Source organism: Lonchura striata, chromosome 1A (assembly GCF_050655825.1).
Source record: "Lonchura striata isolate lonStrDom1 chromosome 1A, ASM5065582v1, whole genome shotgun sequence".
Taxonomy (NCBI): domain Eukaryota; kingdom Metazoa; phylum Chordata; class Aves; order Passeriformes; family Estrildidae; genus Lonchura; species Lonchura striata.
Genome location: NC_140741.1, coordinates 166,856 through 174,104, shown reverse-complemented (window position 1 = coordinate 174,104; position 7,249 = coordinate 166,856). Strand labels below are relative to the sequence as shown.

The 7,249-nt window shown below is 59.7% G+C and overlaps 1 long non-coding RNA gene across 1 annotated transcript; it reads right to left on the bottom strand.

Annotated features, from left to right (window-relative positions):
- Positions 1-2,500: 2,500 nt before the first annotated feature.
- On the bottom strand, positions 2,501-4,644 carry LOC144248462 (uncharacterized). Its single transcript, XR_013341742.2, has 2 exons — positions 4,019-4,644; positions 2,501-2,768 (listed from the first exon to the last, which is right to left on the bottom strand). It is a non-coding gene; the product is annotated as an uncharacterized LOC144248462 (long non-coding RNA).
- Positions 4,645-7,249: the final 2,605 nt, after the last annotated feature.

The window sequence follows — 7,249 nt, the reverse complement described above, 5'->3', positions numbered from 1 at the left end:
GTGGGTTGGGGGGGGTGGGGGGGGTGGGTGGGGGGGTGGGTTGGGGGGGGTGGGTGGGGTGGGGGGGTGGGGGGGGGTGGGGGGGGTGGGGGGGTGGGGTGGGGGGGGGGGTGGGTGGGGGGGGGGGGCGCTGGAGGGGACCGCCGGTCGTGTGTTTTTTTATTTCTGTTCACGGCGCAGAGTGACGTGACCCCCTCTGCTACCCCCCCCCCCCCCGCCCCCCCCCCCACCCCACCCCCCCTCCCACCCCACCCCCCCCCCGCCCCCCCCCACGCCCCCCCCGCCCCCCCCCACCCCCCCCCCACCCCTCCCACCCCACTCCTCCCCCCGGGTCCCGGTCCGGAGAAGGGGGTCCCGGAGAGGGGGCGGGGCTGGAGGGGGGAAGGCCCCCCCTCCACCCCGCCCCCCTCCCCCGGACCCCCTCCTCCGGAGGGGGCCCACCCTGGCCCCCCCCCCCCCCGGGACCCCCTCCTCCGGAGGGGGCCCTTCCTAACCCCCCCACCCTCCTCCCCCCAGGACCCCCTCCCGACCCCCAGCCCGACCCCCAGTGTGATGTCGGGAAAGCCGCACCCCGGCAGTGTCGGGCCGTGTATTAGACTGCAATGGGGGGACCCGCAGAGCGGCTCCGGCCCCGTGTGGGGACCCCAGCGAGGGCGGGGGGCGCCGGCTCCGGCCCTCTGGGCTTTATTCTGCGGCGCCCCGAGCCCCGCGGCTGCGAGGAAAGAAGGAAAAGGGGAATGGGGAACGAGAACAGGGGAGCAGAGCGGAGCATGCGGGAAGGTGGGGAGGGAGGTCGGGCTGCGAGTAAAGCGGGCGGGGAAGGGAAAGGCCGGCAGGGGGAAAGAGGGACGGGACAGAGGAGGGAAGAGAGAGGGAATGGAACGGAGCAGCGGGGCAGGGACAGGTGAGGGACGAGTGGGGGGGTCGCATTTGGGGGAGGAGGGGGAGTGGGTTTAGGGGAGAAAAAACAGAAATATGGAGAGAAGGAAGGAAGGGTAGATGGTGGGACGGGAGGGGAGGCCGAAATGGGACGAGAAGGAAAAGGAGGAAGACAAAGAAGGGGAATAGGAGCAGAAGGAAGGAAGAGTAGAAGGGGGCAAAAAAGGGGAGCGAAAGCAGTCGGCTTTGGGGAGGAGAGGAAAACGGGGGAAAGGCAGGGAAAGAAGGGGAATGGGAGCAGGAGGAAGGAAGAGTAAAGGGGGGGAAGGAGAGAAGGGCGAAGCTGCGGAGCCCGCACAGAACCCACCACCCTCACTGCGCTCCGAGTGAGCAAATGGCGGCTGCAGCGATTCCCGGCACTTAAATAAGCTCGGCCCCACCCCACGCAGGTGCCCCGCGGTCCCGCGCACCTGAGCCAGCGCCGGCCCCGCCCCTGAGGCTCCGGCCCGGCCCCGCCCCTGAGGCTCCGGCCCGCCCGGGATGGAGGCGGGGCCATCGCTCCCGGCCCGCCGGGATGGGCCCGGGGCTGCCGCTTCGGCTCCCGGCGGTGCCGCCTCTGCCCCGGCGGGCGGGTCGGGGTCTCTCTCGGGCCGGAGCACCGGGGCGGCGCCGGGGCCGAGCCGGCGGCGGCGGCGATTTCCCGGGGCTGACCGAGACCGGCCGGGGCGCGGGGACCCCCGTGCCGCCCCAGCACCCCCAAACCCCGCCGCTCCCCGCCGTGCCAGGGAATTTTCTTTTTCCCGGTGCAGGCCGAGACATTTCTGTGAGAAAACTCAAAAGTCAGGGGTACGGGGTCTGAGGGGAGAGAAGAGATTCTGGTATAAATCCAAAACGCGTTGTGAAAAACAACATGGAAGAGCTCATTTGCTCTCCCAGCCCGGTTTCTGTGTGACCGTCTGTGATTCCAGCTGCTCCGCTGGCACTGGCAGCCTGCGGGGCTCGAAGGACTTGCCAGGTGCCCAGCACGACAGAAAATAACGGGAGAACTCCCCGGCTCTGGCAGCGGAGCCTCTCGGCAGTGTCCCGAAAGCCCCGCAGTGCCAGCATCTCTGCATGGAAGCTGAGGGGCTCCAGCGCAGCCCCTCTGCAGCGTTCCTCTGCAGCTGGCACTGCCCAGCGCCCCTGACCAGGGTTTGGGGTCCCTGCACAGCCCCCGGCGCAGCCCCCTGGCTTCTTCCAGCTCCCTTCAGCCAGGATGATTTTCTCGGGGGTAGGAGCACCCAAAGCCAGCGGAACTGGCCTCAGCCACTTTCCGTGGGATCTCTCCTCTTCCTTCCTCACCAAATTCCCACTGTCAAAACCCAGCTTGAGGCACAGATCCCCATCCCCTCAATCTCTCCAAGGAATTGGGCTCGGATTTCCCAATCCAGCAGGGCAGAAATGCTCTTGTCCTTACCGTGCATCCTAATTGCAGTAATGGCTTAAGAAATAATTGAAAGAAATTAAAGGAATGAAGAGAAATTAAATAAGAGCTGCCAGCTCCAACTAAGGGATGCTCAAACCCCTTACCAACAATTCGCTTTAATTAACCGACTCAAACAAAGTAATCAACACCACATTGATACAGTAGGATTCTTTTTAATCGAGTTATAGATAAATATTGCAGAATGTAAAAACCTTTGTAAATCCAGAAACTCTTTCAAGAGATAGACAGGGCACAGCTGCAGAGAGTCTTGGGGAGTTCAGGGGAAAAACCCCAAAGTTTTCAGTGTTTAGCATCTCCCACCCTGTCGTCACTGACAGCAAACACGGCTTCAGCCTCGGGAAAACACGGAGAGTCAGGGATTTTACAGATCCTGGTCTCACCTCAGCCTCTCAGCAGGTACAGTCTGCAGGGAGAGGGAAGAAAAAGGGTCAGAATGGACAGCCTACTTCCAGAAAATCATCACCATTCATAAAGCACTAAGCAGAGCTGTAAGAACTTCCCCAAAGGTTCATTTCCCTGCGGACTGAGGGCTCTCAGTTGAAGCACGGGCTGGACCTGCCACGGACAGACTCCAGGAACCCCAGAAGTAAAAGCCACTGGGCCAATTCCAGAAAACATTCCAAAATCAGGCTCCTAGGATGTGACCATCTCCTCTCTCACCTGGAGGTGGAAGCACAAGGAATGATCTTCCCTCCTGTGGGTTTTCTGGGATCTGCAGTGAACCGCAGGGGGAAGAAAACAAAGCCTGAATATTTCGCACGACTGGAACAGAAAAGTGGGGAAAAGGGAGGCTGGGGCACTGCTGGGGTGATAACTGGGATCCAGCCTCTCCACACCAATGGAAGCAGAGACTGAGTGACAGAGCCTTTGGGACCACTTTGCTGGGATTCATAGGAAAACGGGTGAGTTTTATTTTGGCAATAAAGCCAAGCTGCTTCTCACCTCATCAGCCGGGTACAGCAGCAGCACCCGCAGGAACCTGGCCAGGTGGCTCTGCCTGGCAGAGGGCTCCCCACTTCCTGGGAATTGTGTGCTACAGGGCTGTGCCACTGGCCATTAAAACAGTTCCCACCTGGCCCTTCACAAAGGCAAGGTGCTTTTTCCATACAGCAAATGGTTTTTGAATTAAGAAGGTAACACTATACTCAACTGGAGAAGAAAAAAGTGAGAGCTGTAAAATTTTCCCACGCCAGGCAAAAAAGAAAGCCAAATCAAACCAAAACGAAAAGTAGCATAACAATGAAAAAAACCCCAAAACATATCAAGCATATTTCAAGAGAGTTTAAATCTGAATGAAGTGATTTACTTAGAGGCTTGAAAATCTGCCATGCTGCAAAAATCTAACTGCTGCAATAAAAGCCTTTTCTTACATCACATTTTAGCCCTGAATTTGCAAAAACCCCTGCCAAACTAACAATTCACCACATACAGTTCTTGAGTCATTCCTGTCCTTGAGCACGAGTCAAGCTAAAGTTATGGAGACAAGAAAAACATAAGTGACTCAATGCTGCTCCTTTGGAAATTACAGAATCAGAGGGAGGGTTTTCCTTAGCTTAGGAAAAATGCACAGCCAGTTCAGCAGATACTGAATAGCAGGGAAGTCAGGAGATACGTGCTTTGCTGTCAGAGACAAACATATAAATAAATATTTACATTAAGCCAGAGGTCTACAGATGGTCTGATCAGAAGTCTTGATGCAGAAAACCAGCCCTGGGGTATCCTCTTAAGGGACACAGGAGGAACTCCTTGGCTGGGACACAGCCTCGCTCAGCGCTGCTCCCATGGCTCTCGGCTCTTTGCCAGTGCTTGCAGTGTCCCCGCAGATCCCAGAGGATGGCAGGGCCAAGGCTCCCGTTCGCTCCTCCGGCACTCAGCGAGTGTTTCCTGCCACGCCCCCTGTGCAGAGCAGCCACGCGCGGCTCGCCGGTGCTCAGCCCTGCCTCCAGGGCTTTGAATGGCACATCCACCTGCAAAATAGGCAGGGAGAGCTTCTGGCTCACACGCGGGATTTGACAACACAAAGAGCACGCGTGGGTGTCAGAAAGGGCTCAAATCTCATCTCACACCACCGAGAGGGGGAATGGAACGGAGCAGCGGGGCAGGGACAGGACAGGACAGGAAGGAGCCGGGTTTGGGGGGGACACGGAAACGGGGGAAAGAGAGGTAACTGAACACGGGCAGGAGCATGGAGCGGGAGAGAGAGGGACAGGAGGGGATCCTCCCGGCGCCCCGGCTCCGCCCCGGCTCAGCCCCGCCCGGGCTGCTGCGCTCGGCAGAGCTCGGCTCCGTTCGGCTGGACTCGCCTCCTCGGCCAGCTTCGGCTACTTTCGGCCACGCTCGGCTATTTCCGGCCGCATTCGCCTCCATTCGCCTCTTCGGCAAAGCTCGGCTCGCCTCGGCTGAACTCGGCAAAGCTCGGCTCCGCTCGCCTCCTCGGCCCCTTTCGGCCGCTTTCGCCCACGCTCGCCTAGTCCCGCCCGCTCCCGCCTCCATTCGCCCACTCCCACAGCTCGGCTCCCTCCGCCCGGCCCCGGCTCCCTCCGGCTCACACATTTCCTCAGGGCACCTCAGCACAGGTTGCACACAGAAGCTGTGGCTGCCCCCGGATCCCTGGAAGTGTCCAAGGCCAGGCTGGACAGGGCTTAGAGCACCCTGGCATGGTGGAAGGTGTCCCTGCCCATGGCAGGGGCTGGAACGGGACGAGCTTTAAAAAAAGGTGCCTTCCCATCCAAACCCTTCTGGGATTCCACGAATCTGTGAACCGCTCCCGGCAGAAGGGCTAGATTTCCATTGTGCTTCGAAAATGCTGCTGCAAGAACACGAAGAGAGATTTCAAATACTGTTAAAGTGGCACAACCACATCAAAAATTACGTCTGGGGGTAAAGTGGCAACTCTGCAATTCCAACCTCTGATACCAAGGACACATGGAGGGCTGAATCCTGGAGGTCCTTACATGACAGGATTTCTAGAGTTATCCGTCCCCAGTTTGCTGCTTAGGGTTAGAAAAGGTGGAATTCTGTTCTTAAGGGGTTACCACGTACCATCAACGTGAGAGACGGGGATGCTGATGTTTGATCAGAGTCCTGGAGCAGCCTGGAGCACGCTGGCTTCCCGAACCAGGTCTGCTGCCTTGTCCGTGTAGGGGTAGGGCTTTGTCCTCAGCCTCAGCAGGATCTGTCAGCAAAGGAGGAGAGAAAAGTAGAGTGCACCGGCTCCCAAGTGTGGGGGAACCATGTGCTGCTAAGGAAGACCACGTGCTGAAAGTGGTTGGAAGCCGGGCGGGTTTTGGGAGGACAAATTCCATATTACTTCTGCAGGATTCTGTCTACAGTTCCTGCTCTACAAACCAAATACATCAAACGACAACAACAAACAAACAAACAAAAAAACCCCACATTAAATCAACAACAACAAAATAATTACTCCTACCTCAATAACCCCATACTGCCCCAAACCATTCCAAGGAGGGCGGCAGGAGGGGCTGGCAAAGGCAGGGCCCCGCCGGGCCCCCCTCGCCGCTGCCATCCTTCTCCAGCGCCGCCGCTGAGCCGCCTTCAGCCCAAAACCCACCCAAAAATACCCCAAAATCGTCCTAAATGCCCCCCAAAAACCCACCCAAAACTACCCAAACCCTCCTAAAAATATCCAAAAAACTCACCATAAAATGCCCCAAAACCAGCCCAAAACCCTCCCAAAAATACCCCAAAAAATCCACCCAAAAATATCCTAAAACCCACCAAAGAATACCCCAAAGCCCTCCCGAGAATACCCGAAAACCCTGCCCATAAACACCCTGAAACCCCAAATTAACCACTCTGAACCCCAAAATATCCCTGAGCTCCTCATACCCCAAATTTTCCTCCCCAACCCCCAAATTCCCCCCCGACCCCCAAAATTCACTTCTGGGTCTCGTCCTCGGGGGCCGGCGGCTGCCGGGGCCCCCCCAGGCCCGCGGGCGGCGCCCCCAAACCCGGGGGGAGTTCGGGGTCCAAGTCGGGGTCGTCCTCATGAGCCACCAGCCTGGGGACCCAAAAACCGGGGGGAACCCCGAATCGGGGGGGGGGGACCCAAAATTGGAGGGGGTTCTGGGGGGTTCTGGAAGGTCTTTGGGGCATCCCAGGAGGACTTTTGGGGTCTCAGGGGGTTTTGGGGGTCCCAGGAGGAATTTCAGGGGTCCTAAAGGGAAATTTGGAGGTCCCAGGGGGAGTTTTGGGGTCCCAAAGAGAATTTTGGGCGTCCCAGGGAGGGCTTTGGAGTCCTGGGGAGAAGTTTGGAGGTTTCAAGGGGTTTTTGGGAGGAATTTTGGGGGTCCTGGGGGGGGGTTGGGGTCCTGAAGGGAATTTTTGGGTTCCCGAGGCTGTTTTTGGCGGTCCCGGGGCTGTTTTTGGGGGATCCCGCCGGGTATTTTTGGGGGTGCCGGGAGTGTTCTTGGGGTCCCCCCTCACCAGTCCACGGCCGGCTCCACTCCCCGGTTCCCGGTCAGCGCCAGCGCCTTCGCCCTGCGGGACCGGGGGGCTCCCGGTTATTTTTGGGGGGTCCCAGAGGGTTCTGAGGGGTCCCGGGGGGTTTTTTGGGGGTCTCGGTGGCGTTTTGGGGGTCCCGGGGGCTCCGGGGCCTGTCCGTGTGTCCCGCCCCCCCCCCAATCCCATTCCCGGTGCCGGGTCCCCTCCGGCTGCTCCCGCCCGCCCTCCCCCGCTGTCCCCCCGGTGCCGCCGCCCTCAGCGCGCCGGGCCCCGAATCCCACCTCCAGCAGCGCCTCCAGAGCCGCCCGAGCCCGGTCCCACCGCCCGCCGCCATCACGGCGGCGCCGGGCTCCCGACACGTGGGGGACGGCGGCCGGCGAGGGACAGAAAGGCACAAAGCGTTCCGGTACGGACGGCGGC